This window comes from Culicoides brevitarsis, chromosome 2 (genome assembly GCF_036172545.1).
Source record: "Culicoides brevitarsis isolate CSIRO-B50_1 chromosome 2, AGI_CSIRO_Cbre_v1, whole genome shotgun sequence".
NCBI classification, from domain to species: domain Eukaryota; kingdom Metazoa; phylum Arthropoda; class Insecta; order Diptera; family Ceratopogonidae; genus Culicoides; species Culicoides brevitarsis.
Window position 1 is genome coordinate 25,421,798 of NC_087086.1, and position 7,711 is coordinate 25,429,508.

A 7,711-nucleotide genomic window follows, 5' to 3' on the forward strand; every position below is an offset into this window, starting at 1 on the left:
AAACCGTGTCATAAAAAATTACAAATTTCTTCGTCTTCTAGGCCACTTTTTCACGAGAAAGGGTGTCAGAACCTAATTTTTTAAATTGATAAATTTCTTTTAATATTTAAATTTTATTAATAAGCTTGAATGTAAAGTAGATTAATGCAAGATGAAATTATAATTTAAATATTCAAGAATCGAGAAAAAATTACCCAGACATGATATCACCTTGTAACACTTTAGATTATATCAGCTTGAGTAATTTTTGCTACTGTGCTACGTTCGTCACATTGAGAAATGCACATTTTTTTTGCTGATTATGATTATGTTGCCTGGAAAAACGCTGATTACATATTTTTGCATAAATATTTACATAAACAACAGCTCTCTTGCTAAATACCCATTTCTGCCCTCTCGTTTTTTTTTTTCATTAAATAGATTATTATTATCTATTACTTTTTATTTTTGCAAACATCTAATAATATGTTGTGTGCCTCTCACACACGGAATACAAAAACACCACCACACACTCAAGATCGATCACGATCAATCAAGTTTTCAGGTTTTGTGTGCACTTTTTTCCTCTCTACAACGGCGTTTTGCGAAAAAAAAAATGCCACGACACGACTTTACTTTTATTATTATTAAAAAGCTAGATCTGGCTTTTAGCACAAGGCAATATTCATAACGGAGTTGTGCACGGAGATTTTTTTTAGAATGTCGTTCGTTTTAATGAATACTTTATGTCTATCTCTCCTATAATATAATAATAATATTAAATCTGGTGTGTACGGAGTGCAAAACTTGAGAGGAAAAAATTATATGCAATTAGTTGGCTGTAGTCGTCGTCGTCGTTGCTCCGTCCATGGATTGTGAAAATTTGGAGTTTCTCGAATTTTTGGTTATGTAATATAAATTTTAATAATTATTATAAAAAAATAATTACATATTTAAAAAAAAAAATTGAAAGTACCTAGAAAAAAATTTTTTTTTTCAATATTTCGCAACTTTTCTTTTTAGTTACCGAAAATGCCAAAATTAATTTTTATTATAGATTTTATTTTTCATTTTGATATTTATAATTTTTCAGAAAGTATTTTTTTTATTGGTGATTTGATTTTTTATTTGTCCAATTAATTTTAGCCTAAAACTAATCAATCAGAATGATTAAAATTTGATCAAAATATTAATTTAAAATTAAAAGTCTCCAATAATTCTTCAGATTTTTAAAAAATATTTTTTTAACATTTCAAGAAAAAATATTAATAAAATTTTGGGTTTAAAAAATTAAATTTAATTAATTAAAAAAAAATTATTTAAAAACCAAAATTTATTTAAAATTAATTTATTTTTTTCATTGTTTTTTTTAAATTTATTTATTTATTATTTTCTCTATATTAACTCTTAGAAAAAAATATTAATATTTTAAACCTAAATCTATTAAAAAATGCATTTTTTCGTGTACAACATTAATTTTTTATAAATTCCTCATTTTTTTATTGTTTTTTTAATTTTTTTTTATTGTTTTATCTTTTAAATTTGTGCCAAGCAATGTTTTTTAAAATTTGAAATTTTGAAAAAAAAATTGACAATTTTTAGAATTTTTAAAAGGCCACTTGATAACAAAAAAATTAAAAAAAATATTAAAAAAGTTTTCCTCAGTAATTTCTAGATTTCTAAAAATTCTTACGTGTCTCGGGAACCTTTTAAAAATGCGAAACACCAATTTTTCATAAATTTGCTCTTGGTAGTTGTAGCTCTGGTTTTGTGTATTTTTTCGTCGTTTGTATGTTCAAAAGAAGAAGTGGGTAGGGTGCATTTGTGGCAAAAAAGTAAAATAAACTAAAGTGAATGGAAATTCCTTTTAAAATATTGTGAAAAAAAATAACACACAATACACAACATTGTGTCCGTTGCATGCCGAACTGCAGAAAAAACACTCAAAAAGCTATGCAAATGTATGTAAAATAAGACTTTTTTGCACACTCGCACACGGCCATTTGTTATTAGAGCATAGAGCGAGTGATTGGCATCAGTCTCTTATATCATTTGATGCATAAATTATCGAGTAGTATATTGGCAATAATAAGAGGCACACAATGAAAGAAGGCAAAAAACTAGAATTTCTTCATATTTCAGCGTACATGGAGCAAGTAGGTTATGCGAAAATATGACAACGATGACGATAATAGACAAACAAGCAGCGCGACGCAGGAAACGGATGTTGTTATTGATGAAAAAAAATGTGGTTTCGTTATACGCCGGTGTCACAGTGGAATGTTGAGCGGTAGAATGCGGAGAGAGAACGTATCTGAGCAACGGGATTCTGAATAATAATTAAAACATGACTAATGGAAAGGTAAAATTACCGTTGACAGTTTTGCTTCTGAAGTTTTAATCTATTAATAGAGACAAGTGACAAATGACTAGAAGACAAGAACTTTGATAAATTTGCATGTCAAGTAGAAGGGACAATAAATAATCGCTGTTATTTTTTGCCAAACGAGAAAAAATTAAAAGAAAGAGTAAATTTTGGATAGAATAAAATCTTTATTCCAATTTTAAAAATTAATTGAGATTTTTATTTTATTTTGTTTTTCATTTTATTTTTTATTTTTTTTTTTAATTTAAGTGATTTAAAAGACTTTAACCATAAAAGAGTAAAATAACCATAAAAAGATAAAAAAAAATCGACTTAATTTTAAGTTTAAAAATTATTTTTTGACTAAATTTTATGCTAAAAAAAATAATTTATTTAAAAAAAAAAATTAAAATAATTTATTTAATTTTAAACTTTTTTGAATTTTTTTTTTTCTATAAAAAATAATTAATTTAAATGAATTAATTAATTAAAAAATTTAATAAATATTTTTTTTTATTAAGAAAAATTTTTTTAAAATTAAAAAAAATTGTAAATAATTTTTTTTTTCTGAAGCTGCAAATTTAAGTTTTGGCTTAAAAGCTTTTGGAGCCATGAAAAAATTATTTTGATTAAATTTTCTAAGTCATTTTTATTTATTTATTTATTTTATTTATTTTATTTATTTTATTTATTTTATTTATTTTATTTATTTATTTTATTTTATTTATTTATTTTTTTATTTTTGACTTTTTATTTATTTATTTTATTTATTTTTTTTTTCATTTATTTTATTTCATTTAATTTTTTGAGGAAGAAAAGGTCCAAAGTACCTATAATTTATTTTTTTAAGTTTTTTATCAACTTAACTATAATTTTTATAGTTTTTCCTTCCTCGTTCACCTTTGGTCTCATTAAATGCAGAAAAAAATTCACCACTCATCTAAAAAAGTAAATCACCACCATCCGTCCCCATTATTATCTCCAATTTACGATCCGCCTCAAGACAAGTTTTTGTTTTGTTTTTTTGTTTTAAACAATCCAATTACTGCTATATTAAAAACCATTCATCACTCCATCAATCTTTGCCAATTTTGTGCGATAAAGAGCAACTACAAGCACGCCCAACCACTTTGTTCGCCGTTAATCAACAAACATTGCTCAACGATCCTTTTAACATCCAATATTATATCCTCTCAAACACGTCTCTCGAGCGAAATTAAGACTTCGATATCGATTGCATAAATGGCCGTATTTTGTGTCAACTTGAACGTCGTCGAAACAAAAAAAAAACCGCTCGTAAAAATGACGAGAGAGAGATTGAAAAATAATGTTATAAAAATAATAAGATTGTAAACTAGGACAGCAAACACATTAACGATCAAACAGCCCAAAGGTGTGGCATGGAAGGTACCAACAAAAAAATATTTATTGAAAGATCGTCGTGATGAATGTCTTTACAAAACGTTAAAAAAAATAATTGAGACACCAGAAGAGCAGAAATTGATCCGATCGACCTTGATGAGATGATTTATTGGATCTTACACAAAAAAAAGTATCAAATGTAACTTTGCATTACATCACATTGAACCAAAAATAACAAGAGTTAAAAAAATGTGCTTGGACGTTATCATGATCGAGTGTTTAAAAATATATATTACAATGGCTGTAAATAAAAATAAATATGAAAAAAAAGAATGGAATTGAATAATAAGTGAGTAAATTAATTGTTTTATGATTTCCTTTTTGCCGGAAATCACATAACAATCACTTGTTTATTTTTTTTTTTATTATTATTATCATTTTAACGCGTTTCGCGTTTAAAAAATCATAGTTGTCCGTCTATAGTTGTATTTACTAAATCATTAAATTTAAAAATATTTTTATAAAATTTTGTAGATTTTTTATTAATTTTTTGAAAAAAATAAAATATAAAAAACAATATTTATTATTTAATTAAATTTTATTAAATTGTTAAAAATTTAATTAACTAATTTTTACTAAAAAAAAAAATAAAATTTACGTAAATAATTTTTAATAAAAAAATTACTTTAATTTTTATTAAACTTATTATTTTATTTATTTTTAATTTAATTTAATTATCTAAAACTAATAAAAATAATAAATTATAAAAAAAATATTGAAAAATAAATTTTTATTTAAATTAATTTTAAATTAAAAAAAATATTTATTAAAATAATCAAAATTTTAATTATTTAATTAATTTATTAAAAAATTATTTCTTTATACTAAATTTTTTTATTAATTAATGAAATTTATTTTAAAAATATTTTTTTTTAAATTAAAGTTTATTTTTTAGTAAATTAGTAATTTTTTTCATCTTCAGAACTTTTTGAATTTCTAAAATAATTTTTTTAATTTTGAAAAATAAATAAAAAAAAAAACTCAAAATACGATATTGTTTTTCGTTCGTTAACAAAATTTTTTTCACCATTTTTTTTTTTGCTTGTACAATTGTTTACAGAAAAAAGCATAAATAAATAGTCATATTTGCATTTACTGCCAAAAAATAATAATAATAATTTTTTCGTCGGACATTGGCATGATAAAAAAATAATAATAATCATAAAAAAACAGCAAACACTTGTCTTGTCCAATTTTTATGCAAGTTTTTTTTTCGTAACAAAAACAAACAAATGTGTATCTAATCAAACATCGCACACACGAAAAATAAACACAAAACCTATTTATGCACTAAATTTCACCTTTCATTTTCTTTTTTTTCTGCTTCCCAACATTCATCATTGTATTCATCACATTCACTTTTTCTTTCATTTGAATCCATTTCACCTCGTATCTCCTCCTCGTAGTCTTCTTCTTCTTCTGCTTTGCACTGCTCTAAAAGCAGTTAACAAGCGATACAATAATATAATAAAAACAGTTGCTACACATTTAATTTACATAATATTATACAAGGTATTGTTTCAACAAAACTCCATCTCGCTATCTTCATCTCTCGAAAATATAGTTCGAAAATAGTTTTTAACTGGTTTGGACATTTTGTTGCCATGCCAAACAGAAAATGCAAGAAACAAACACTTGCACCTGTTTAATGATCGTGATAATTATTATTATCATCTATGAATCTGTGTAATTATTATTTTCTGTTTTTGTTTTGTTTCTTCTACGTAGGATGATGATAATAGCATAAAAATAATAAATGAAGAAAATAAATAATGACAATGAAAGAAAAGTTTTTTTTTTAATGTTTATTCATGATTCATTAGTTTAAATCTTTGTAATAATTTATTTTAGTGAAGAAAGTTTTATTTTTTTGTAAATGAGAAATTAAACAATTATCATTAAAAACTATCGAGAAAAATTCTCATAAGCGTTGAAAATTATGACTTTCAAGAAAAAAAAATAAATATTCAAAATTTGCAGGTGCGGTTATTTTTTTTTAAATTAAAAAAATTAAATGAATGCAAAAAAAAATATATTTTTTTTTTGTTAAAAAAAAGGGTTCATTTCTCAAGGTTTATTATTCATTTTTATTTAATTTTATATGAAATAAATAAATAACGCTCGAAGAAAGTTTTTGCGTTTTTTTTTGTGTTTGGGAAATATGGCGAAATTATTTGGATTATTATTAATTCAATGTCAAGCAAGAGGTCAAAATGCAACAAAGATAAAAAAAAATATTTGTTCAGGTAAGAAAGGTGAGAAAATATTTTTTTCATTTTTTTATTTATTTTTGCGATATGCATTTTGAGTTTTGATTGCATTGAAGTTTAATTTATAAGAATGATAAATTGTGTCAATGAAGGTTGTTTGTAGAAAATCGTGAACGTAATAAATCTTATGTGACTTTTTTGAGTGCCGGAATATTTAATGTAAAAATTTTAAATTATGTGTTGAAATCATTTTTAATTGAATTAAATTTTTAAATTTAATTAATTTTTTTTAATAAAAGTTTTATCAATGAATATTAATAAAAAAAAAATTTAATAAAATAATTTTTAATTTAAATATTTTAAATTTTTTAAAATATTATTATCATTTTGAATATAAATTCAATATCAATCAATTTAAAATTATTTTGATTTTGAATAAAATTTTTAATTAATTATTTTTTTGTACAATGTTATGTTTAAATTAATTAATTTTTTTATTAAAAGTTAATTTTAATTCATTTAATTATTTATTAAAAAATATTTTTAATTAAAAAAAATCCTAAAAATATTTTTTTAATAAGATATTGTTGAAAGTTTTAAACTAATAATAACATTATTAAAGTTGTTTTATGCAAATTTTTAATCTTAAATAAAAAAGGCTTAAAAAAATTCTTCATAAAAATTTTTAAATCAAAAAATGTGTCATAACTTTGTTATTTTTCGTGACTTCAGAACAAAAAAAAACTGAATTTCTCACAATGAACTTTGATTCTTGAACTAAAAATAAAATTTTACTGCGAAAATAACACTCGATGACATAATTCTTTTGAATGGAGCTCAAAAGCCTTCTTTGTTATAGATAAATAGTCTCATTCTCCAACAATTTGCCAACAACAAAAAGCATCTCAATCAGAATTGATTGCAGTAATTATCACCGACATCAACAAAAACACTTAACGTCTTTTAAAGAATAAAGTAAAATCCTTGAACTCACTCGCCTTAAAATCGGCACATTCACCAAGCAAAAATAAATTACACAAATGTCATTCAAAGGAACAAAAAAATAAATCTCGAACAAATAAAAATTTGACAAAAAAATATGATAATAAATATAAATATTATTTGTCTTTTTTAATATCAAAACAAATTTCTTCAAACTTTTTTTTTACAATTTATTTTTTTTTTGTTCTTTACCTTTTTTTCTGCAAATGATAAATTTCCAAGTGAAGCACAAAAACAAATAAAATTATGACGGTGATAAGATTTATTGTGTGTCGCTCGTTTTATCGTAATCCAATATAATTTTTATTATTATGATTCCAATTGAAAAGTTTTGTTTTTCTTTTTTATTTTAAACTTTTTATTTTTTTTCTCACTTTTTTTCACGACAGGTTCCACGGAATGACGTTTGCCTGATATTGCGAAATAAATTTTTCGCACTCTGTTTGATTATTATCTTTTTATTTCCTTGTTTTTTTTTTGTATTCTGGCACGAAGATATTTTTTGTGTGTCACAAAGTTGTTATTTGTACATATTTTTTGATGATCGTGCTTTTTCTTCGTGTATCGTCTGAGTTGCTCGAGAACCAACACAAAAGATGATGGCAAACAAATAATTTAATGTAAAAGTTTGTCACACTATTATTTTCAATTCAAAAGTTTTTCTTTTCTTGTATTTTTTCGATATTTTTCTTTTTATATTTTTTTAAAGGGATTTTTTGACCTCTTTTCTTTT